General features: G+C 49.2%; 1 protein-coding gene across 2 annotated transcripts in view; it reads left to right on the forward strand.

Annotated features, from left to right (window-relative positions):
- Positions 1–15,728: 15,728 nt before the first annotated feature.
- Positions 15,729–26,562, forward strand: part of LOC144578006 (uncharacterized) — a 42,207-nt gene continuing 31,373 nt past the window's right edge. Inside the window, exon 1 of one of the 2 annotated variants that reach the window (XM_078339330.1) lies at positions 15,729–15,914. The gene's annotated coding sequence lies outside the window, so the exon portion shown is untranslated. The remainder of the gene's footprint in view (positions 15,915–26,562) is intronic. The other variant, XM_078339331.1, reaches the window with a different exon arrangement.

Here is a 26,562-nt window from a genome sequence, read left to right on the forward strand (position 1 = left end):
AAAAAAAAACTTTTTTTTTTTTTTTAAATGGAGTCTTGCTCTGTTGCCCAGTCTGTGGTTACCAGCGTGAGCCACTGCACCTGGCTGCAAAGCTTTTAAAATGATCCACAGACAGAATACACCATGGCTTTACAAAGACAGCACACCATGATTAAACAAGGCTTACCTGAGCAATGCTAGAATATTTCAATATTAGCGATATTGATCAAATAAAATGTCTTGGTTAAAAAAGAAATTATGTTGGATGAGAATATTTTTAATATCATTCAATTTTGCATTTCAAACCAGAACCGTGTTCAATATAAAATGCGGAATTGCCCTCATTCGGTTCAGGAACCAGAACTGTGAGGCTGCTGACTGTACCAGAACTTACCATTTCTCTGAAATGCTAGCCAATGCCATCGAACGAGAAAATCAAACAAGGAGAGTAAGCATTGGGAAAGAGGAGGCAACTTTACCATTTGGGGAGGTGCTACAATTTTCTTGATTAAAAACCAAAGGAAATAAACCGAAACTGAAAGTTTGTGGAGTTTGATAAGGAGACTCTTTGAAAGCACTAGCTTTTCCTCACACGAACAACACATGAGAAATACAAAGAAAAATAAAACCATAACCCCCGGTATTAACAAGACAAAAGGAAAAATATGCCAAGACAAATACAATGAGAATATTCCTAGACTGTAAGGAAAAAACAAACTAAAAACCTTGCTGAGGAACAGAAAAGCAAAGAGTAGAATGAACAAAAAACAAGCCTAAGTTGGGGTTAAGAGCAGGGACTGTGGCGCCAAACTGCCCTTTCAAATCCCAGCTCCACCACCTATGAACTGCTTGATCTAGGCAAGTTCTCTATCCCCCCTTTTTCTCCATTTTCATACCCAAAATGGAAGTGGAAGCAGCACCATCTTGCTGAGAGAGTTAAATGAGCAAAAAGGAACTTCTTGCCAGGTGTGGTTCCAGGTAGATTACACGGGATACCTGGCCTTGCTTTTGAGTCAGTCTTGTCTGTCACCCAGGCTGGAGTGCAGTGGTGTGATCTTGGCTCCCTGCAACCTCTGCTTCCAAGTTCAAGTGATTCTCCTGCCTCGGCCTCCCAAATAGCTAGAATTACAGACACCCACCACCATAGTTGGCTAATTTTTGTATATTTAGTAGAGATGGGGTTTTACCATGTTTGCCAAGCTGGTCTCCAACTCCTGGGAGACACTCCAGCCTGGGCGACAGAGCGAAAGTCTGTCTAAAAAATAAATAAATAAAAATAAAAAGATAAAGAAAGGCACATAGCATTCATTGTGTGGCAAAACCGGAAACCACCTGTTATGGACTGATTACTGGTGTTCACCCAAAATTCATATGTTGAACTCCTACCCCCTAATGTGGTAGCTTTAGGAGCTGGGGTCTTTGTTAGGTCATTAGGATTTGTTGAGGTCCTAAGAGTGGAGCTGAGAATGGGATTCCAGCCCTTATAAGAGTCTGAGAGAGCTCACTTCTGCTCTCCACCATGTGTGGGAGACACAGAGAGAAGACGCCATCTGTGAACCACGAAGCCGGGCCTCACCAGACACAGAATCTGCCAGCACCTGCGGATTGGACTTCTCAGCATCCAGAACTACCAGAAGAAAATATTTGCTGTTTAAGCCACCCAGTTTATCTAACACACCCTGGATGAACTGAAGCGTCCCCCAAAGCTCCATCGATGGTGAAATGAAAGAGTACAAGGATGAAACACTGCTCAGCAATAAAGACGAAGGAACTGTTGCTACACGCAGAAGCGGGATTCATCTCACTGTTACCGTTTTAAGCAAAAGAAGCTTTATGGGTTGTACAGGAAGGTTCTGTAAAATCGCATTTACAGAAGGCTGAGTAACAGGCAAACCCAGTCTATAGTGTCGGCAGGTGGGACTTGGGGAGAACATGAGGGAAAGCTCTCGGTGCTGAGTGCTCTGTTTCCTGATCTGCGTCTGCTCACATGGGTGTGTTCACTTTGTGAAAATTCAGCAGGACGTGCACTTACGATTTATGCATTTTTTATAGATATGCTGCACCAATAAAACTTGACTTTAAAATAGCAAGAAAAACCTTCGAAAAGACCGGCAAAGGAGACCTGCCCTGTTCAAACTTCAATATACCGAGAAGCTACCGTAATTACCAAGTGTGTAACAGGCACAGAAATAGACTGATAGAGCAATCGCCCCATCGGAAATGGAACCAGCCTACTCACTGCCTGCATTCCGTGCCCTTTTCTGGATGCCAGGCTCTTTCCTCTGTTTTCCATTCCCACCATGCCTCCTTGACTCTCAACGTTTACAGCAAAGCTGAAATATGACCTGCCTGCCAGTGCCGTGTGCTTTGGAGTATCTTGTCAACCCGTACATTTTAACTCTCTCAGGCCAGGGGTAGTGGCTCACACCTGTAATCCCAGCACTTTGGGAGGCCAAGACTAGAGGATTGCTCCAGCCTAGGAGTTCAAGACCAGGCTGGGTGTAGAAAGTAGAAAGTTCCTCTTCAAAGTCTCCCTTCTTGTTGAAGAAGAGTAATAATACATGTTAGAAATAATCATTTGTTTTGAAGACTTTCTTCAAAGCCTTCTTGCTTTTTGCTAATAACTCTTCTTAAGCCCTGTCCTGTGTAACCGTTAGACACGCTCACAGGCACGTAGTGCATTCTGTGTCCTCGTGCTTTAACCAGGATATCTGCGCTGGATGTGCTCACAGCCATGTTCTTTCTAGACCCTGTCTCAAAACAACAACAATGACGAAACTTGTTAGCTTGCTTCTGTTCACCCGGATCTGCAGCACTTAGACGGAGCCCGGCCCTTGGTATGCGCTCAGTATGCTTTAAGCAAAGGAAGGCAGGAGGGAGGGAGGGAGGGAACCTGGGAGGAAATTTAGCAATCATAAATATGCTTTTCTTTTCTTTCTTTTTTTCTTTTTTTTTTTTTTTTTTGAGATGGAGTCTCACTCTGTAGCCCAGGCTGGAGTGTAGTGGCGCTGTCTCGGTTCACTGCAACCTCCCACTCCTGCGGTCCCGGTTCAAGCAATTCTCCTGCCTCAGCCTCCCAAGTAGCTGGGGTTACAGGCATGAGCCACCATGCCCAGCTAAATTTTGTATTTTTTAGGAGAGGCAGGGTTTCACCATGTTGGCCAGTCTAGTCTTGAACTCTGACCTCGTGATCCACCTGCTTCGGCCTCCCAGAGTGCTGGGATTACAGGCGTGCGCCACTGAGCCCGGCCATAAATATGCTTTTAAAAATGTATAGAGAAGAGGACTATTCAATGTATGGTGTTGCAGTACAAGCCTAGCAATTTTTGCAAAATGTAGCTAAATCTCTAGCCCACTTCTCATAGCAAATTAAATTTCAGATGAATTGAAGGTGTAATCGCCAGATATGGTGGCTTGTGACTATAGTCTCAGCTAACTGGGAGGCTGAGGCAGGAGGATGCCTTGAGGCCAGGAATTTGAGACCAGTCTGGTCAACACAGTGAGACCCCCGTCTCTAAAATACAAAATTAAAAAAAAGAATAAGCCAGGCATGGTGGTACATGCCCGTGAGTCCCAGCTACTTGGCAGGTTGAGGCGGGATGATCACTTGGGCCCAGGATTTTGAGGCTGCAGTGAGCCGTGACGGTGCCACTGCACTCCAGCCTGGGCTACCGCACGAGACTCCAGCTCTGAAAAAAGAAAAGTTTGGCAGTTTCTTATAAAACTAAGCATATCCTTAATATATTCAACCTAGGTATTTACCGAAATAAATAAAAAGCCTATCTTCAAACTAAAACTTGTCTGAATGTGTATAGCAGGTGTATTCACTATTTGCAAAGCCTGGAAACAACGCAAATGAATGTCCTTCGGTGAACACTGCTCAGCACTCAAAAGGAACCTCTCTGGACACACGCAGCAAGGTGGCTGAATTTCAAATACACTGTGCTACGAGAAAGAAGGCAGAGTCGGGAAGAAGGCCACTTACTGTGTGATCTCACTGAGAACACATCCTGGAAGACGCGAAGCCCTCAGGATGGAGAAGGGATCAGTGGGTGCTCGGGTTTGGGTTGGACAGAAGCTGCGGAGAAGCAGCAGGCGGGAATCTTGGGGGCGATGGAACTGCTTGTTCTCTGGATAGTGTGGTGACAACATGACTATGCATGTGTCAAAACCCTTGCAATGAAAACAGGGACTTTCACTCCATGGAACCTGGAAAACAAATTGTGAAATGAAACTCGTCAAACTATTAAAATATCAATGAATTTATTCTAAACAAGACAATTGGCAAATACCTCAAAAGCATCTTTATTAATTAACAACTCAAGAGGATGAAATGAAATCAGAACTATGTATTTTCTTTTCTGCAAACAGAGGAGCAAAGACAGATGCACCCCAGTGTCTTCCAGGACATGGGAAATGGAAGAGCCCTGCAGGACGGGGTGACAGTGTAAAAAGTTACAAGTGGCTGGGTGTGGCCCACACCTATAATCCTAGCACTTTTGGAGGTCGAGGGAGGTAGATCCCTTGAAGCCAGGAGTTCAAGACCAGCTTGGCCAACGTGTTGAAACTCCATCTCTACTAAAAACACAAAAATTAGTCAGGCATGGTGGCAGGTGCCTGTAATCCCAGCTATGCGGGAGGCTGAGGTAGGAGAATGCCTTGAACCTGAGATGCAGAGGTTGCCAAGAGTGAAACTCCGTCTCAAAAAAAAAAAAAAAAAAAAAGTTACAAGCACGGTAACTGCAGCATGGCCATAGGTTACAAAGGGAAAAACACTGGAATCCAGGAAACCACAATCTAGGTTATTCTAAGGACATAGTCACCTCATCGCCAAGGGATTTGCTGATGACCTCCTCAGTCTGGGAAGCATTAATAGCTGTGATGGTTGATTTTGTCTGTCCTCTTGACAGGGGAAGGGATGACCACATGGCCAGTAAAGCATCCTCTCTGGGTGTGGCCTGTGAGGGTGTTTCCAGGAGAGATTGAAATTTGAATCCGTGGACTGAGTAAGAAGATCCACCTCACCCAATGTGAACAGGCACCATCCAATCAGCTGGGGGCCCAGATAGAACAGAAAGGAGGAGGAAGGGCACATCTGCTGTCTCTTCAGGGCCTGGGACACCTGTCTTCTCCTGGCCTTGGGTGTCAGAGCTCCAGGTTCTCAGGTCTTTGGCCTCAGACTGAGAGCAACACCATTGCCTCCCTGGTTCTGAGAACTTTGTCTTGGGCTAAGCCGCGCTATCGGCGTCCCTGGTTCTCCTGCTTGCACAGAAGGTCCTAGGACTTCTCAGCCTCCATCATCTAAGCCAGTTCCCAAAACAAATCCCCTCTCTGACTCTCACACTTGCTCAATCTCTCGTTCTCTCTCCTCTCTTTCTCCGTACGTGTGTGTGTGTGTGTGTGTGTGTGTGTGTGTGTACACTGTTGGTGCTGTCTCTCTGGAGAACCCTGCTAATACAGCACCCAAAAGCCAACAATGCTATGAATGAACAAATCATGCCATCTTCACGGCGACAGAGTGAACGCACTGTTGCCACACACCATGTGGGTGGATCTCAGGAATGGATTAATCTCACAAACCTAAGTGCTCAGCACAAATACAATGTAACATGGGAAGACAGTGTAACACCGCACAGCTGGTGCAAGTGGGGAAGTAGATGTAAATTGACAGACACAAGAAAGAGGCCCCGTCCCTAACTGAGTGGTAGGAGTGCAGTTCAGAGCATCGCACGTAGTCCTGTTTATGAAAAAGCACGCAAGGTTACACTTTCTACGAACGTGTGTGCAGGTGGGGAGCTGTGCTGCGGGACACTGTCCACCAAAATATCACTGTGATGTGCACATCTTTTTTTCTTTTTTCTTTTTTTTTTTTTTCCTTTGAGGCAGAGTCGCACTCTATCGTCAGGCTGTAGTGCAATGGCGCGATCTCGGCTCACTGCAACTTCCACCTCCCAGGTTCAAGTGATTCTTCTGCCTCAGCCTCCGAGTAGCTGGGAATACTTGGGAATACATGCCTGGCTAATTTCTGTATTTTTAGTAAAGACGGGGTGTCACCATACTGGCCGGGCTGGTCTCGAACTCCTGACCTCGTGATCTGCCCACCTTGGCCTCCCAAGGTGCTGGGATTACAGGTGCAAGCTGGAAATATTTTTGCTGTTGCAGGGATGCTATTGCCAAACACAGTGGGATGTGCCTGGCACAAGAAGCATTTGTTTGATCAACGAAGGGACATTTCCAACATGGTGATGTTTCCATCAGTGGCCTCTGAGCGGCTGACACCCCAACGCCCAGCGTGCACACAGCTTCCCCTTACAGCACCCTCAGATGCATCCTGGGTCTCCACCTGTCTTGCGCCTACTTTCAGCATCCTTCTGTGGGCCCTCTGAAACACCGGGGTCACCCCAGCTCTGTCCCTGATCTTCTCTCTTCTCACACTTCCCAGTGTTCCCAGGTGACCTTGTCCACGCCCATGTCTGCTCTGCAGCCTTTGCTGAGTGCCTCATCGGACGTCCACGTCTGGTCACCTCACTGGGACTTCAGACTCAGCATATCTGAAAGGGAGCTCAGCATTTCTTTCCACAGTGCTTGTTCCCCTCCAGGCTCCCTGCTGGGGGCAGGGGTGACAGTACTGTCACCTTAGTGCCCTGGGCTAGGAGCCTGGAGGCATCCTGGACCCCTGTTGCTCCCCCACCAGCTCTCACATCTCTAAGCCCTACAGAATCAGCCTCTTCTGCCTGCTGTGGACCCCACATGTCTCTCCATCCCCATCCTGCTAAGGTCTGCCATTATTTATCTGCTGCTGATTTTGAATCTCCTTCAGTCCTTACACTTGCCTCATTCACCAGCCCTGGAGCTCTTGGTCTGGCCTCACTCCTGCTTTCACTCCTGTCTAGTTTCCATCCTTCCTGCTGTTAGATATCGTGAACTCCAAGTTTCTCTTCAAAGAATCAGTATGTCAGCATGTTCAGCTCTCTTATTCTTTAATTCTCTCCTTTAAAGTTTAACTTCTTGGTTCTCTGCACCCCCTTACCTCTAGTTTTGGTAAACAACTTTTCTGCCAGTTCTGATCAGTAGTTCACATCTGCTCCCCCAACCTGTTCCATAACCATCTTCCTGCCAAACTACCTACCCTGCCACTCCAGCTTGTACCCCTGCTCTCTTTAAAATAGCCAATAGGAATTAGTTTAGACTGTGTGAGCCAACCCTAGCCAGTAGGGGAATGACGCAGCAGCAAGGGCCACCTGCATCAGGAATGAGAAGCCCTTCCCCACCTTGTCCAGGTGTGCGCTCGCCATTGCTCCATCTGTGAGATGCACCCTTCTATAGAAGTAAATTGCCTTGCTGAGAAAATTTATATTCGAGTGCTACTTCTTTTGAGGCACTGAAAATTTACATATAACATCACATCAGATCCAAACCCCTCCTCTGGTTCTCTGCACCCCCTTCTTACCCTGGCCCTACCTCATCCCCTCTCAAGACTGGGTCATATGTGCACTCCCTTCAGAGAACTTCCCAGTTGTCCTGGCTGCACTGTTGCCCTGCCCAGGGTAGGGCTGGTTCCCTAGGATCCTGCACTCAGCTGCACTTGCTCCTCCTCTGGGGGAGGGGTTGTATTTTACCTGGCTTGTTGTTCCTGAGCCCATCAACTCTTCATGTTTGCAGAGTGGAGCAGTAAAGGTTGGGACTCAGGTCTGGTTTCCAAACCAGTTCCATGTAGGAAACATGGTAGAACTGCTCCTGAGTGAAGTTACGCACACACGGGCCACTGGGCTCGGAATCCAGCACAGAAAGGAAGTGCAGGCTGCATGCTTCCTGGACACACCAGGCCCTGCCAGATGCTGCACCACGTGCATCTGGCCAAATGCACACCACTACGATGCCCTCTGTGAAAAACTTCTCGGAGACACAGTGATTGAATTTATCCCAAGGTCCAAAGTTTATTTTCATTAGAAGAATCAACTTTGGTCAGGTATTGTGGCTCATGCCTGTAATCTCAGCACTTAGGGAGACAGAGGTGTGCAGATCACGTGAAGTCAGGAGTCAGAGACCAGCCACCTGGCCAGCGTGGTGAAACCTCACCTCTACTAAAAATACAAAAACATTAGCCAGGCATGGTGACGTGCGCCTGTAATCCCAGCTACTTGGGAGGCTGAGGCATGAGAATGGCTTGAACCCAGGAGGGGGAGGTTGTAGTGAGCCAAGATCATTCGGCTGCACTCTGGCCTGGATGAAAGAACAAGACTCTGTCTCCAAAAAAAAAGAAAAAAATGTCAACTTCCATGTGTTCACTTCTCTGAAGGCAATCTGGGATGATTTTTAAGTAAACGATCGATAAAGCAATGAATCAGGTCTACTGCTGCTGTCTGGGAAGGATATGGAGCCATTTGGTAAGTTTCCAACTTTTCAAAAGGCCTCCCTGTGCCCTTCCCTGGTCACAGCTGAGGAAGTTAATTCTAGATGGAATAGGTAATATAAAAGTCAAAAGAAAATGGCAATGGTAAATTATTTGACTTTTTTTTTTTTTTTGACAGGAGACCCAAAGCCTTGTAAGCATCTCATTCCTTAGAGGAATCTACCCTGAGGCCAAATGCAAAGTGTACCAAGGGGATCATTTTGTTGAAGACAATTACCGTTCATTTCTTTGGAGTGCAGGATGCAGCGTACATAACTACAGGGTTTAGATCAGGATTTGCTATGTTATAACAAAACAGAGTGCTGCCTCTACTCAGCCCATCTCTCCCCCTCTGGCTGGGGCTGGGTTTGGGGGACCTATGGCAGGAGTCAGCAGGGAACCCCAGAAGCCCAGGTCCCACTCCCTCCTCCTCTAAGCTTGGCTGCAGCCTCTACTCTTCCCCCCAGAAACTGTCTCCTGCCAAGGCCCATAACTACCCACCCCACCACCCAGGGTATGCCCCTGCCCTAGAGGCCTGCTCTAATAGATAAACCAGGGCCAGTGCAAAGCTCACAGGACTGGGGAGTCAGGCAGAGTGGGAATCCCCAGCTTGGCAGCCAGGCAGTCCTGACTCCCAGCATCTCCCAGGCTGGAGTTGTTTGCAAACCGTCATCAACTCTTCCCCACTCTGCCTGGTCCCTGCCATCACCTGGTGGTCTGCCTACTGCTCTGTTATTCTCTGGGTGGTCTGGGCTCCCCTCAGAATGAGCTCATGCACCTCGTGGATCTGTGCCCTGGGAAAGGCCCCCTGCACAGCTCCCTCAGCTCCTGGCCCTTTGTGTGTCAAACCCCTCTAATAAAGTGAGATGGGAACCAGCCATCAGCTGTTTCCATGGCAGTGGAAGTTCAGAGTGTTAGATATAGTGAGCTCCAAGTGTATCTTCAAAGCATTATGTTCAGCTCTCTTGCTCTTCAGTTCTCCATTTTAAAGTCTAACTTCCTGGTTCTCTGCACCCCTGGCTTCTAGTTTCAATAAACACTTTCCTGCCAGTTCACATCTGTTCCCCTGGTCACCTGCTCTGACCTGTTCCATAACCTTCCCGACAAACTACCCACCCCACCATCCTGGCTGATACCCCTGCTCTCTTTAAAATAGCCAATAGGAATTCATTTAGACTGTGCAGTCCAACCCTAGCCAATAGGGGAATGACACAGCAGCAGGGACTACCTGCATCAGAAATGAGAAGCCCTTCCCCTCCCTTGTCCAGGTGTGTGCTCACCATTGCTCCATCTGTGAGATGCACCCTTCTATAGAAGTAAATTGCCTTGCTGAGAAAATGTATATTCTAGTGCTACTTCTTTTGTGGCACCCAAAATTTACATATAACAAGAGGCTGGCAGGGGCTGCATGAGAGGGTACAGCTGCATCACCAGGTGTCTCCTTCATTGTCCCACCACAGTGTCCCAACTTCCACCAGGTGTCCCTGGAGAAAGTGCAGACGTTGGAAATGCTCCAGGGCTGCAACTAGGATGCAGGAGAGTCAGGCTTTCCCATGTCTATTCTCACGGCACTATTATTATAATTACATTATCAATTTATTATTAACAAATAGTTACATTATTATTATTAAAATAACAGCCATGATTTTAATAGGTAAACCAATTTTTGTCACAACAGACCCTAAAAATAAAAAGTGAAAGCATTGTCTCATGGGGAGAAAGACCTCCCCCTTGTCAGTCCACGCCCCTCTCTCCACACCCAGTTCTATCCCAGCTGCATCTGCAAGGTGGGAGTGGGTCCAGGCCTGAGCTTTGGGAGGAGGAGGAGAACAAGGAGGAGGGGGAGGAGGAGAGGAGGGAGGAGGAGAAGGAAGAAGCTGAACCAGGCTTCCTTGATTCCAGAATCCCTCTGATTTGTGTCCGGACAACTTTGGTGGATGTGAGTTGTGCCCCTGTGACTTTTTGGACCTTAACACCACCCCACCCTCACACTGTCCACAGAACAAACAGAACATCATGTTGTCCTTGTGTTTGTGGCAAGACAGGCCAGTGGAAGAATTCATCTCACCATTTCACATGCTTGAAACACTGAGAATGGGAACAGCCTCATGGAGAGGCTGGTTGGCGGGGGGTGGAGGAGAGCTGGGAGCTGGCCCTGACTGCATGGGGACATGCACATGGAGCCCTGGAGCCCTGGTCCTCTCTCTGCTAATTGTACCAGCTCTATGACGCTGAGGAGCTTATCTGGGCATGCTGAGCCCCAGATTCCTTGTTAAACAGGGACAACAGGCTGGGCGTGGTGGCTCACGCCTATAATCCCAGCACTTTGGGAGGCCAAGAGGGTTGGATCAGTTGAGGTCAGGAGTTCGAGACCAGCCTGGCCAACATGGGGAAACCCTATCTCTACTAAAAATACAAAAATTAGCTAGGCATGGTAGAGCATAACTGTAATCCCAGTTACTCAGGAGGCTGAGGCAGGAGACTCACTTGAGCCCGGGAGGCAGAGGTTGCAGTGAGCTGAGATTGTGCCACTGTGCTCTAGCCTGGGTGACAGACAGAGACTCCATATCAATAATAATAATAATAATAATAAGGACAACAGAAGCATGTTTTCATTGGATTTTATGAAATGAGGGTAAATAAAATTTTGCATAGAGCAAGGCTTGGCACAGAGCCTGCCACATGATAGATGCTCAGCAAATGTCAGCTATTGCTGTTATCATGACTGGTGGAGAGAACTGAAGATATTGCCTCTAGAAATAGAAGGCTGGAGGTGGCATTAGGGCTGCCATCAAGATCACTGAGAAAAATGGCCCTTGGAGGTTGGATTAGACTTTGCACAGATCCTGTTGACAAAAGTAACATCGATGGAACTTTTAAGTGATGATTCAGGTTGGATACAAAGAACTGGCAATGCCACGAGTTCCGTGGCCCGAGCTGCATTACATTTGGGTATGCTTTCAGATTCAAGAGTTATGGGTGGTTGTACAGAGAGGTTAAGGCATTTAAGTCTCATTTCAAAGGACTTTCAGAAATGTGATGTTGGAAGTAGATGCTCAGTACCGAAAAGAAAAATCATCACTGAGACAAAGGCTCTTTCAGCAATGCAAGTTTTACTTGCTGGGCTGCAGGAAGGGCACTCTCACTAGCCATCTTGCCCCAAGAGTACGATGAACAAAGGAAAACACACACATTTATCCCTCACGCACTTGGGGTCGTCCTTACTGCCGTGTCTGATCTCCATTGGCTGGAGCCAGACCTCACAATCTAAACTAAAACCCGATTGGCTAATAACTTAAAACTTTTCAAAACAGGTGAAAGCAGTGGAGAGCGGGGACATGCCTGTGAGCGCGTCCAGCACAGATATCTTGGTTAAAGTACGAGGACACAGAGTGTACCACGTGCCTGTAAGCACGGCGTGTCTAACAGCTACATAGGATAGGGCTTCACAAAGTTCTTAGCATACTTATTCTTTAACAAGAAAGGAAACTTTAAAAAGGAACTTTTCTACTTTCCACATCTGAGAACAACAGTAAGAATTCTGGCACTTCCTACGACGCCTCTACAGCAGGAAACTGCCGTCTGCCCTGCCATACCCCCTCTTCCAGCTCCCGTGGCCACCCTCAGGTGCCTGCTCCACCACCCCTCCGTCCACACCCTTTGTACACACAGCAAGCTGCACCGGCTTTTCTGCAGGCGGCAAGGCCTGCTTCAACCAAAATTCTGTCTTGAAGACAGCGCCTTTACTATGCTCACGGTTGTAGCAACAGTTCAACTTACTACATGCTGGACAAAAGATCAAAAGTTGGAGGCAGTGTCTCTATGGAAGTGTTTCCCACCCAGTGGGGCGCCTGGGCACACCCATTAGGTGCCGCCCGTCAGGCATCTGCAGGAATGCACTGGGTTGTCTCACAGGGAGCACACCAGGTTGTCTACTACTTCCAACATCAGGTTGTCTCACGTGGCCCGTGGGAAGGGCTCAGGCCAAGGTGAAACGTGACAGGTGAAAGGTGACTGGAGTGGAGGTCGCAGTGGGGATCCCTGTGTTGCCTGGCGGGGTGAATGAAGGAACAAGAGCGGTTTCAGCTTAACTCTTGGAAAACAGACAGCCGCCTAACCCTCCGTAGTTAGCAGTGACTAACACTCTTATTAAAGAAGGCTTTGTGTGCTAGGCCCTGGCATTAATGGTTAATTGGCCCAATAATAACTTAATTAGGAACACACATTGCAGAGAAGTATCACCAGAGCCTTTTATGGAATGGTGTGTCCTGGCTCCTCTCCATGTATTTCCTGAGAGTCTTTTGGTGCAAGAGCTACGCAGATTTGGAGACCCAGAGATGCTGCAAAGGGCCCCAAGGGAACAGGGATGGGGCCTCCGTAACGCTGGGACAGACACAGAGACAGCTGTGGAACAGGCGACTAGTCATTTTAGTGACAGTTAATATAGATCACTTGCATTCCTGAACTTCTTGATCGTTGGTTATATTTTTAATCCTGTGATGAGAGCTCGGATTGCTCCACAGGCTTCTGTGAAGATGAGTTTCTGTTGTCACATGTGTTCTTTTATTTTGAGAGGGAGTTTAACTGTCTCCCGTGCTAGAGTGCTATGGCGTGACCTGCACCCTCCACTGCCCAGGTGCAAGCAGTTCTCCTGCCTCAGCTTCCCGCGTAGCTGGGATTACAGGCACGTGCCGCCATACCTGAGTTTTGTATTTTTAGTATATTGGGCTCAGAGAGTACACTGTCTCTATGTGAATATGGACAGTTAGCATTTTCCAACATGTATCTGTCTACTTTCTCTTGTTTAAAAAAAGAAAAAAAAACTTTAAAAAATGGGCTTATAGAAGGTCAGCAAAGGGTGGGTCTGAGATGTTTGGGTGGGGTAAGTGGGCATTTTGACAACATGGCTTCTCCTTTGGCGTGTTTAATTGTGACATCTGACAGACATCCGTGCAGTTTAAGATGACACTTTTAAAATAAATTCTCTCCTAATGATGACTTGAGCCCTGCCACTCAATGGGAGAATCAGCAGAACCTGTAGGATCTTATTTGGAATTGATATTCTCTATTGTAATGGTGTTCCTGGTTATTTTTAAATTTTCTTTTTGTTTCACTGGAAAAGAAAGATGATGTTGAGTTTTAAACATTAAAAGTGTACAAGTTGCTTTGTTACAATAAAACTAAATGTGTAGAAAAAAGTTAACACTATTTGCCTCTTAATACTGGGAATTATGGGTGATTATCCACAAATACTGTTTTGAATTCTTTTAAAACTATGACATTATTACATGGATGATAAAAGAGCCCCAAACATCAGAAGTCAGAGTCCCAGTGAGAAAAATCATTCTCCCATTTTAACCCATATTCTCACCCTTTGGGGACAATAGTTTCTTGGTTTGGTTCTAGAAATGTTCTCTCTATAGCCATATTTTATTTTATTTTCCCTTTTTTTTCTTTTTCTTTTTTTTGTTTGAGTCAGAATCTCACTGTGTTCCCCAGGTTGGAGTGCAGTGGCACGATATCGGCTCACTACAACCTCTGCCTCCCAGGTTCAAGTGATTTTCATGTCTCAGCCTTCCAAGTGGCTGGGATTACAGGTGCCGGCCACCACACCCCGGTCACTTTTACATTTTTAGTAGAGATGGGGTTTTACCATGTTGGTCTTGATCTCCTGACCTCAAGTGATCCGCCCATCTTGGCCTCCCAAAGTGCTGGGATTACAGGTGTGAGCTACCATGTCTGGCCTATATTTTCAAGTGATTCCAAATCACCAACCAGCCATGAAACCAAGGTTTACCAAATCTCTGAGTAAAAAAACATAATGACCTAAAATAATATTCTACCCAGGACAAATTCTTCATGTATTATGCAGAGCTAATCTGTTTCTCATTAAAATTATGGATTAAAATTTAATCCTCACACTTCTAGAAACAAAAAAAATCAAGTCTTTGTACTCTCATTTGTTTACCTAGTCAAAAAGTTTATATTTAGTTTTGAAAGAGAAATCTTAATGCACGAATTCCAGATTATATATGATGTCATGAGAGCACTTTTAAAATCTTTATTAAAAGATTTTAAAGAAAGGAAAAAATTTCTTCAAGATTCTGGGTCAGTTCTCCAGCACTCCCAGACCCACCCTGCAGATTCAGAATTCTTCCAAGTGAGCAGAACTGGCAGTGAAGATCTGAAGTCATGTGAATGGAGAGCAAATAAATTAGCATAGTAGGTTTTCCGGAAGTTTACTGTGTGTTCATTTCTATGATGCAAATGTGTTATTCGTGGGTACAGTCAAGAGGAAAGAGTTAAATAGAATTTGACACTGCAGCAATCCACATAGGAAGCAGCCCTGTGAAAATTGATGTGAAAGAGAACGTTTCCCGGCTGGGTCCGGTGGCTCATGCCTGTAATCCCAGCACTTTGGGAGGCCAAGGTGGGCAGATCATGAGGTCAGGAGTTCGAGACCAGTCTGGCCAGCATGGTAAAACCCCGTCTCTACTAAAAATTAAAAAAAAAAAAATTAGCCTGGCATGGTGGCCCGCACCTGCAGTCCTAGCTACTCTGGAGGCTGAGGAGGAGAATTGCTTGAACCCTGCAGGTGGAGGTTGCAGTGAGTGGAGATCGTGCTGATGTACTCCATCCTGGGTGACAAAGTGAGACTCCACCTAAAAAAAAAAAAAGTAAGTTTCCCAAAAAGACGTCCTTTTTTTTTTTTTTTTTCCTAGTGGAGGTTCCCTCCTGGTTTAAAGAATTAAGGCATCGAAACTGACTACTATTTCTGTGGAATGTGACCATCCTGGGGCCAAGGGAAGCCCTGGGTTCCCAGGAATGAGATTTTAGTTTCCGGGATGTGAAAGGTGAGAGGCGTGGAATGGGGTGTGGGGGTCTGGCTCGGGCAGCCACATCCCGGCTGGGGTCTGTGAGGGCCCCTGTGCAGTGAGTGGAGCCTCGGAACCCTCCCCACGTCCCCTTTTCCTGGCATTTTCTAAGTGACCCACAGTCTCTCTCTGGCCTCTCTTTTGCCTGGGAATTCCACCCACCCTGGTCTGCCTTTTCCTCCTCCCGCTGTCTCTGGGTCTGAGAAGCCAGCGAATGGGAACCAATAGAAAGGACCCAGGAGTCAGAAGCTACGGGCCGCTTTGAAGAATGGCATGGCCGTTTCCTGGAAAGGTAAACGCATCCCCGTCCTCTGGTCCAGCCACTCCACTGCTAGGTCCTCACCGGGAGGAATGGAAGCTCGTGTCCGCAGAAGGTCTCAGCATGGCTGTAACAGCTTTGCCTGTCACAGCCCCAAACCGGAAACAGGCGGGACCAAACCGGAAACAGCTGGGAACAAACCGGAAACAGCTGGGAACAAACCGGAAACAGCGGAGGCGAACCCAAGCACGGAACGTCCACGCAGCGGGAGGCAACGCGGAGCCCCACAGTCATCCTTGCGGACACTCACACAGTCCGAGGCAGCCTCGAAATCACGCGGCTTAGTGAAGCCCAGACCCGCCCAGAGGTACCTGCTGTGCGATTCTAGCTCTGTAAAAGCCTAGAAAACGTAAGCTGAATCCACAATGATGGGAAACAGATGGGCCGTTGCCTGGGGAAAGTGGGAGCAGGGAGAGTGGAGACATTGCTGGCAAGGGGTCATTCATCACTTGATGGTGGTGGTGGCTTCATTGGTGGACATGAGGGGTCCTCAATTAGGGATGATTTTGTGGCTGAAGCCCAGCCAGTGATAACCTTGGCAAATTAATAATAATAATAATAATAATAATGATAATAATGATAGACTGGACAGGGAAAATGTGGCACATATATACCATAGAATACTATGCAGCCATAAAAAGGATGAGTTCATGTCCTTTGTTGGGACATGGGTGAATCTGCAAACCCTCATTCTCAGCAAACTGACACAAGAATGGAAAACCAAGCACTGCATGTTCTCACTCATAGGCGAGTGTTGAACAATAACACATGGACACGGGGAGGGGAGCTCACACACTGGGGTTTGTTGGGGGGAACTTGGGGAGGGACAGCAGGGGGTGGGGAGTTGGGGAGGGATAAGATGGGGAGAAATGCCAGATGTAGGTGATAGGGAGGAAGGTAGCAAACCACATTGCCACATATGTCCCTCTGCATCAATTTTGCATGTTCTTTACATGTACCCCAAAACCTAAAGCACAATAAAATATAGATTGAAAATAATAATGATGAAGTATGAATATTTTTTATTTTTAAATAAATCCTATCAGAGTCATATTTCTTGTTGGGGTCAGACTGAAAGCCAGGCCTCAAGGTCACCCCAAGGTCCCTGTTGCCCACAGACAAAGTGACTTCCAGCCTCTGTCCAGTGTTTCTTCCCCTGCCCCACGGGCCTGGCACTGTTACCCAAAATCCAGGGGCCATTTCTATTCAGTCCTCTGCTATCTCTGAGGACCTGCTTTCAGTCTAAATGTCTTTTCCGCGGATGGTGCTGCCATGCACTTCACCTGGCAGCTGAAGTCAGTTCCAGTGGCCGCAGAGGGGAAACGGAAGTGCGTCTGGACATCACTGCCATCTTCTTATCTACCTAGTATTCGGCTGACATCTCAGGATCTCACTAAATGCGCAGCGTCTCTGGGAAGTCGGTGTTATTACCCACTCCTTCATATTTCCAGTGTGGAAACAGGCCAAGAGAGGGGACGTGAATTACCCAACATCAAGCCACCAGCAAATGGCAGGGCTGAGATTTCATTGATTTTATAATTTTATTGATGTATAATTCATGTACAGTAAACTGCTCATATTTTAAGCATGCAATTCTGGGCCAGCCACAGTGGCTCACGCCTGTAATCCCAACACTTTGGGAGGCTGAGGGAGGTGGATCACTTGAGATCAGGAGTTCGAGACCAACCTGACCAACATGGCGAAACCCTGTCTCTACTAAAAATACAAAAATTAACCAGGCATGGTGGCACATGCCTGTGGTCCTAGCTACTTGGGAGGCTGAGGCAGAAGGATCACTTGAACCCAGGGAGCGGAGGTTACAGTGAACCGAGACTGTACCGCTGTACTCCAGCCTTGGTGACAGAGCAAGACTCTGTCTCAAAATAAATAAATAAGTAAATACGTGAACAGTGTACAATTACATAAGTTGTGAAGCATGTATACACTCAGGTTTTTCAGCCTCAGCCCTACTGGCATTTGGAGATAGTTCTTTTTGGGGGGCTGGGGGTATCTTGTGGACTGTAGGATGTTTAGCCTTATCCCTCGCCTCTATCCATAGATGCTGGGGGTCTAATTGGAAACGCTGGACAGAGGCTGGAAGTCACTTTGCCTGTGGGCAACAGGGACCTTGGGGTGACCTTGAGACCTGGATTTCATCCTGACCCCAGCAGGAAAGATGACTCTGACAGGATTTATTTAAAAATACAAAATATTCATACATCATTAGTATTATTTCGCCAGGTTATCATTTGCTGGGCTTCAGCCACAAAAACATTCAGGAACATGGAAGAGACTTGAAGATCTTAAATCAAAGCTCACCCCTTTGAGGCCACCCTCGAGTTCAGGCTTGGTGCCTGGCGAGGCCATTTTCAGGAGTATGAATGGTGCACGTTTTTGCAATTTATCTAGAGACAGTAATCATGGCATTATCCCCGCTGGGCCCCGTCCCCCCTCTTCATTCAGTTGCACCTTGAGGAAGATAAATAGGAGAGCAGCTTAGGAACTGGAATGAGAGTCCTCAATCAGCTCTTTGTTCACTCTGACTACTGGGTGAGACAGAGAATGACTCTGGCAGCCGGAACACAACACCGTTGTCTCACGTGTAGCTTGGGGGCATTTTGGAATCCAGTGGCTGGGAAAGGTGGCTTCTTCCCCACCTGAATCACCTGGAGCATCTCCAGGCACCCTCAGGGTCCCAGGGTTGGCTAAGTAAGGCAGCGGGGGCACAGCCAGGGCAGAGCCGGGGCACAGTGGGAAACATACATGTAGCTTCTGGTCTTGCTCATTTAATGGCTTTTCCCCACACGATGGTGGCAGCACCTGAGAGCAGGTGGAGAAGACAGCAGGCGTGGGGTGGGTTCCAGGGAAGCCTGGGATGCCACAGACGGCGGCCCTCAGGAGCGAAGGGCTGTTTGGGGCCTCCCTTCTAACCATACCCCGTGCCCACCCCATGAGGACACTTCTCTTGCAGAGTGAACCCCATGGGCCTCAGGTTGGCAGAGAAGGCCGTCAGCTTGGCCCCACCTCTGGGGCTCCTCCTTGAGCTCGCCACACTCCATGGCTGGTGCTCTATGCTCAGGGGAACCACACCCACCCTGGTGCATCCTGTCTTTGCTGATGGTGTTCCCTCTGCTGAGAGTGCAGTTCCCATTCTCCCAGCAATTCCAACCCTGGAGAGTCCTCAGGGCTCTTCCGGGACAGTGTCCACCAAGCGCTGCCTCCCCGTTCCTGAGGCTGATGACAAACTCGTCTCCCAGGCTCCATGCATCCCTTGCTTCCTCCCGCCATGACGCTGACTTTGGGTGCTGGCCTTGTCCGGCAGGGGTCTCCCCGCAGTTCGATTGTGAGAGGAACCCTGCACTGACCATGTCCCCCGGTACAACCGACGTGTGTTGAATAAATGTGCTCCATAGAGGGTGGACCAAGTGGCTTTCCTAAGCGATTTTTCTTTTTATTATTATTTTTTTTTTGAGATGGAGTTTCACTTTTGTAGCCCAGGCTGGAGTGCAATGGCACAATCTCAGCACACCGCAACCTCCACCTTCTGGATTCAAGCGATTCTCCTGCCTCAGTGTCCCGAATAGCTGGGATTATAGGCGCCTGCCATCGAACCCGGCTAATTTTGGTATTTTTAGTAGAGATGGGGTTTCACCATGTTGGCCAGGCTGGTCTTGAACTCCTAACCTTAGGTGATCCACCTGCCCTGGTCTCCCAAAGTGCTGGGATTACAGGTATGTGCTACCACACCCATCCCTAAGTGATTTTTCTATAGCAAACACCAAGGAGAAAGAGGGGCAGCAGATTGGAAGGCTCTGCTGCTTTCGGAGAGGGGAGAGATCAGCTTCTCAGAGCCTCCCTGACCTTCAGCCTCTGAGGCTCCTGTTGGGAGGAAGGGCCTGGCTGATGCTGTTGGGTGCCAGCTTCCTGGGTTCAGAACAGGCCAGGCTGGTTGGGTTGCTTGTGTGGGGGAGAATCAGGAAGAGGGAGCTTGTTCAAAATCCGGCTCATTTACCCAACAAACAATAAGACAGAGGGCGGGATTGTTCAAAGTCCTGGGTGGCGGCCATGAGAAAGACCCCGCTGGTCTGAGAGGTCTGTGAAGGAATGCAGGGAGCCTGGGAAGCACAGAGGGGAGTGGGGCCTGGGGGCAAGGGCACGGGGCGGGTTAGGGACTAGGTAGCTCTGGGCGCTGGCTCTGGCAGAGAGCGCCAACAGGGGACATTTCTTTCCAGCCCCACGGCTGGTGGTCTCACCATGCATGATGGTGAATTTTATGTGTCAAGTTGATGGGACCATGGGGGTCCCCAGACATTTGGTCAAGCCTCTGTGCTTTGAGGGTGTTTCTAGATGGGACTAGCATTTGAATCTGCAGCCCAGGAAAGCGGGGCATCCTTCCTGCTGAGGGTGGGCCTCACCCTGTCCATCGGGGGCCTGAATAGAATAAAAAGCTGAGGAGGAGAGAATTATGTGCCTGTACCTGTCTTAAAGGTGGAACTGTTGGTCTTCTTCTGCCTTTGGACTCAGACTCAGCAAAGAGCACCTCCCCTGCCAGCGCTGTTGGCAGGATTCCAGAATGTGCACTCCTGGAGCTCTGGACCACGACTGGCTTGGTTCCAGCCCGTCTGTGAGCATGTCTCACTGGGTGCTGGGGGGCTCTGTGGGGCCAAGCCGGGGTTGCCTGCCTACTTCTGCTGCAAGGAGGGGCCAGCCCCATCGGACCCGTAAGTGCGGGGCTCGGGGCAGCCTGATTCTCTAGGAAGAACTGCTGCACTCTTTCTAGAAAAAACGAAAAGGGGTTTTAGGCAGCCCAAGCGAACAGATGTCTGCTGTGCACATGTGTGTTCTGAGCACCTGCTAGGAAGCACAGGACTTCTGAGAAGGCCTAAAGTAATGAGAACCCAGACAGGGCCGTGAACACGTGATCCTAATAAAAGCGACTGCAGGGGCTGCTCCGCAGGGGGTCTGCCCTGTCCTGAGCCATTCCTGTCCTTCCCCCCATCTGACGTGTGCCTGGCTGTTCTTCCTTTATTGTGGAGGGTCTGCCCTGTCCTGAGCCGTTCCTGTCCTTCCCCCCATCTGACGTGTGCCTGGCTGTTCTTCCTTTATTGTGGAGGGTCTGCCCTGTCTTGAGTCATTCCTGTCCTTCCCCCCATCTGACGTGTGCCTGGCTGTTCTTCCTTTATTGTGGAGGGTCTGCCCTGTCCTGAGTCGTTCCTGTCCTTCCCCCCATCTGACGTGTGCCTGGCTGTTCTTCCTTTATTGTGGAGGATGAGGGTGCAGGGCCGACGTGTTCATTTTCCTTCCCCATGCTCAGTTCACACCCCCACGCCCCACTCCCAGCCTCACGCCGATGGCTTTCCCATTCAGTAGGTTCAGTGCTTGCACACGATGGGCGCGCCTCCTTGCAGAATACTGCGTAGGGCTTCCGGTGAGCGCGGCTTCACACTGTAAATGCCACTGTGCTCCGATCCCACTCAGTTTCACTCAATGTCATCAAGTTTAAAAATATATATATGGTAAAATACATATAACCTAAAATTGGCCATTTTAACCATTTCTTTTTTCTTTCTTTTTTTTTTTTGAGATGGAGTCTTGCTCTGTCTCCCAGACAACTAGAGTGTATTGGAGCAATCTCTGCTCACTGCAACCTCCACCTCCTGGGTTCAAGTGATTCTCCTGCCTCAGCCTCCTGGGTAGCTGGGATTACAGGCACACACCACCACACCCGACTAAGTTTTGTATTTTTAGTAGAGATGGGGGTTTCACCATGTCGGCCAGGCGGGCCTCGAACTCCTGACCTCAGGTGATCTGCCTGCCTCGGCCTCCCAGAGTGCTGGGATTACAGGTGTGAGCCATCGCGCCTGGCCCATTTTAACCATTTCTAAGTGTATCATTCGGTGGTATTAAGTTCATTCACACTGTTGTGTTGTATTGTGCGGGTGTCACCGCCACCCACCTCCAGACCTTTTCATTTTCCCAAACTGAAACTGTCCTCGCTAAACCCCAACTCTTTGCTTCCTCCTCTCCCAGCCCCTGCCAACCACCACTCTACTTTCCATCTCTGTGGGTTTGAGCCTTCCAGGGACCTCATTCAAATTGAGTCCTACAGCTGTCACCATTTTGTGACCGATTTGTTTCACTCGGCACGACTTCCTCAAAGTTCATCCCTGTTGTCCCTTGTGTCAGAATCTCCTTATTTCCGAGGCTGAGTGATATTCTGCTGTATGGACTGACCACACTCGGCTCATGCATTCATCTGTCAGTGGAGGTTTGGTCCATTCTACCTGCAGGGTAGCGTGAAAAACGCTGGTTGGAACATGAGTGTACAAATAACTCTGAAAAGCTGGATTCAGTTCTCTGGGAGACAGACCCAGGAGTGGCACTGCTGAGTCACATGCTAATTCCATGTTTAATTTCTAGAGAAGCAGCCGTACCATTTTCCACAGGGGCTGCGCCATTTTACATTCCCACAGTTGTGACTCAGTTGCAGCTGCTGTACCGGATGTGGTTTCATTGTTTAAGCAAGTTAACACGTACCTGGTGTGCAGCCACTGACTTGGCCAATGCCTTGTTCTCCATTCCTGTCCATAAAGCCCACCAGAAGCAATGTGTCTTCAGCTGGTGAGGCCAGGAATATGCCTTTACTGTCCTACCTCAGGGGTTTGAGAGACAGCTCTTGGCATGTTACTGGGCTTTGGTGGAAACTGAACATTTCACTGTGGGTCAACCCTGACTAATGTGCAAGGGTTCCAGTTTCCCCACGGCCTCGCCGACACTTGTTCTCCACCTTGTTGATAGTGGCCATCCTGAGGAGCACAAGGTGGTGTTGTGTGTTATTTTTACTTGTCTCCATGCGGCTGAGGGCACGCGGGTGCATGCTGGTGCACACACAGGTGGATCACCTGAGGTCAGGAGTTTGAGAGCAGCCGGGCCAACATAGTGAAGCCATCTCTGCTAATGCATGCCGTGTGACTCCTGCTCAGTCTCATCTGCTGCTTCACAGTGTGTCAGTAACTCAGTCACCTGCCACTGGGCTCTGAGCTTCTCCATCCTTCACTTCCACAAACAGTGTTGATGCACACAAGGGCAAGCCTTGCTGGGGAGACACACTGAGAGCCTTTCTCAGCCTGACTGCAGGTTCGCAGCTCCCTAGAAAGCCCAGCCTGAGTGCTTCCCAGCCTGGCGTGTGCCCAGTCTCCCTCCCACGGCCGTCCGGGAAGCCTCTGCTTCCCACCATCTTGCCAGCAGTTGGCATCCGCCAGCCCTCTAACTTTTACCAATCGTGTGGGCTTAGAGGGATTTCCTGCACTTGACTTTGCCTTTCTCTGATGCTGTGGGTTTGAGCAGCTCTTCGCCGGTGCATGCATCATGTGCACTTTCCCTTCTGGGAACTGTCCACTGGGGTTGGCTTTCTGTCAACTTTAACAGGAGCAGACGTGGCTACTCTTCATACAAGTCAGGCTTGTGGGAGCAGGGGCGTTCTGCGTGCACGGGAAGGTCAGGTCCAGCCTGCCTGTTTTTGTGCATACTCTCTTCAGTCACTGCTTGGCACCTTCAGAATGCAGCCATGGAAGGGAGTTCATGGGCTGGGCATTCTGCTAAGGGACACAGCTGTCTCTGGCCCCTCCATCCAGGGGCTGGACTCTCTGCTTTATTGCTCTGGCAGAGCTGAAGCCTGAGACTCCACATGTTCTTTCAACACTCCCTCAGTGGCCATCCCAGCGCCATTTTTTTTTTTTTAAGATGGCGTCTCACTCTGTAGCCCAGGCTGGAGTGCAGTGGTGTGATCTCGGCTCACTGCAACTTCCGCCTCCCGGGTCCTGGTTCAAGCAATTCTCCTACCCCAGCGCCCAAGTAGCTGTGATTACAGGCGTGAGCCACCATGCTCAGCTAATTTTTGTATCTTTTAGTAGAGACGGGGTTTCACCATGTTGGCCAGTCTGGCGTTAAACTCCTGACCTCGTGATCCGCCTTCCTCGGCCTCCCAAAGTGCTTGGATTACAGGTGAGAGCCACCGTGCCCAGCTCCCAGTGCGCTTCTTATTGTTGACGAGTCAGAGGCTGCCACAGAGAAAGACGTTGGCTGGTGTTCAGGCTTCTGGGGACTGGCAGGGAGGGCTACTCCCCACGATGGATAATGCCACGAGTGGAGTCCAGATTGAGTTTTTTGTTTTTGTTTTGGTATCTGTCACCTCAAGCATTTGTCTCTGTGTGTGTTACACACAATCCAAGTGTACTCTTCTAGCTATTTTTAAGTGTACAATACATTTTTGTTGACTGTAGTTACCTTGTTGTGCTTTCAAATGGTAGATATTATTCATTCTAACCACATTTTTGTACCCATTACCCATCCCCTTTCTCTCCTTCCCATCCCCCAACCACCCTTCCCAGCATCTGGTGACCATCACTCTACTCTCTATCTCCATGAGTTCAATGGTTTGATTTTTTAGCTGCCACACATAAGTGAGAACATATGAAGTTTGCCTTCCTTGCCTGGCTTATTTCACTTAACACAGTGACCAGCTCTACCCGCACTGCTGCAAATGGCAGGATCTTGTTATTTTCATGGCTGTATAGTACTCCACTGTGTATATGCACTGAGTTTCCTTTGTCCATTCCTCTGTCGATGGACACTTAGGTTGCTCCCAAATCTTGGCTGTTGTGAACAGTGCTGCAGTGAACATGGAGGTACAGGTATCTTTTCAGTGTACTGATTTCCATTCTTTGGGGTATAGACCTAGCAGTAGAACTGCTGGATCATGTAGCAACTCTGTTTTTAAAGTTGTGAGAACCCCACACTGTTCTCCATGGCGGCTGTGCTAATGCACATTTCCACCAATGGTGTAGCCATTTACTCAAGGCCAAGGGCTCCACAGTCAGCAGGTGGTGGAGCCGGCCAGGCTCGTGCTCTTCCCTTCAGAGTGGCAGGTTCCCCCCGGCTGTGGGCGGGTCCGAAGGTGGCATCTGGGAACCAGGGCCTGGCGTCAATAACCTTAGGAATATACTTGGTGCTCTGTGCTACTGCGGCTCAGCTGGCACTCAAGCTGAAAAACGGAGTCCTTCTCACTGCCCTCTCTTCCCTCTCCTGTCCTCAAGTAGAGGAGTCTCTCCATGGCCACCACTGCCCAAGCCCTGTGGTGAGTACTGCCTGGCCACTGCCAGTGCCGACTCAAGGCCCACGAGCTCTGCAATCAGCTTGTGGTCAGTGCTTCCAGGCCTGCGTCTCTCCCTCGCTGGCCCAGGACAGGTACAGAAATGCTGTCCGAGAGCCAAGGCCTGCACCTGAGGACACCATGGAGGGAGCATTTAGACCAATCTTAGCTGGAGGCAAATCACCCATCTCTGGGAGTGCTGTACTCCACTCTGGTCACCTGGTCCCCAAGCTGCGAGACAACGTCCCCCCTTTCTCTTCAATAGAAGGAGTGTCTGTCCCCACAGCCACCGCATCAGGGAATGTGCTGGGTCACGTCTGAACTTCACCCAAGACCTGCAAAGAGTACTGCTTGGATAGTGCTGCAGATTACTCAGGACTCGGGGCCTTCAGTCAGTCGGTGATGAATCCTGCCCAGACTGCGTCCTTCTCTTCAAGGGAGCAGGTTTCCTCCTGGTCCAGGGTGTGTCTGGAAATGTGATCCAGGAGTAAGGCCTGGAATTGAGGCATCAGGACCATGCTGTGCAGAGAGAAGGAGTCTCTCCTGGAGCTGTGAGCTGCACTGCCTGGGACTGGAGGGTGGGTGGTGCAAGCACTCCCATGGCTGCCCGGCTGGTGTCTCACTAGGTCATGTGCACCCCAAGTCCCCTGGCTCTGAGCACAGCACCAGGACTTGGCCAAGAATGACAGTCCTTGTGGCTTAGACTTCCTTCGAGTTTATTTAGGACCCGAGAGCACCTTAGCTCCTGGTGTCCAGACTTGCTGGCACTCAGGTTTTGACCACTGGGAGGGGGGACTTCCCTCCACCTAAGGTTGGTCTGAAGGCTCCCTCCAGGGGCACCAGCGGAGTTCTGCCGTGTGTTGCTGTCTGCTCTGACAGCACAGCACGGGTTCCGGTGGAAAGTCCCACAGTCACTGCAAGATACCTCCCCAGGGCACACAGATTCTGTCTCTGTGCCACACGGCCGCTGCCAGGGGGTGGGGGATGGGGGAATGGGTGGCATCAGCAATTCAAGGCTGTCTTTCCTACCCTCTTCGGTGCCTCTTTCCTTTGTATGAACTTAAAACCAGGTACACTCAAGTGTAAGAAGAGTCAGAATACCCAGAGGAGTGGCTGTTGTTTCTTATTGAACCAGGGGCCAGAGGGGCTGGACCAGTGGGTTCTGGCTCTGAGGAGGGATGTGCCCACCTGACTGCCTCTGCCTCCTCTCCCAGATGGAAGGTGGCGTGGGTCTCTGTACATCAAAGGAGGAGGCTAGAGCCCTGGACTTTGCCTAAAACAGCCTCAGAAATAGGCAGGTCTGCTGTGTTTCCCTGTTTACGGATCTGGTCACACCCTCGCTTAGAGGTGGGCGGCATCCCCTGTCCTGTGACAGTGTCCCCTGGTGTGGTGTGGGCACCACAGGCACAGCTGTAGGGACAGCCCCACGGGCAAGGCTTTGTGGAGCAGCTGCCCCAAGTTACAGCATTTCAGATGCCCTTTTGGCACCTGCTAGTGTTCTCAGAGGCATTGAGGTTTTGGCCGTGGGCATGATGCCAACAATTTAAAATAGGCATTGTTAGAATCCCATGATGTAATTGCTTTCAGATTCAGCCTTTATAAAATATTTCTTTGGGGCTGGGCATGCGGGCTCACGCCTGTAATCCCAGCACTTTGGGAGGCTGAGGTGGGTGGATCATCTGAGGTCAGGAGTTCGAGACCAGCCTGGCCACCATGGTGAAACCCCATCTTTACTAAAAATACACACACAAAATTAGCTGGGTGTGGTGGCGGGCACCTGTAATCCCAATTACTCAGGAGGCTGAGACAGGAGAATTGATTAAACCTGAGAGGTGGAGGTTGCAGT

Source organism: Callithrix jacchus, chromosome 10 (genome assembly GCF_049354715.1).
Source record: "Callithrix jacchus isolate 240 chromosome 10, calJac240_pri, whole genome shotgun sequence".
Classification (NCBI taxonomy): Eukaryota; Metazoa; Chordata; class Mammalia; order Primates; family Cebidae; genus Callithrix; species Callithrix jacchus.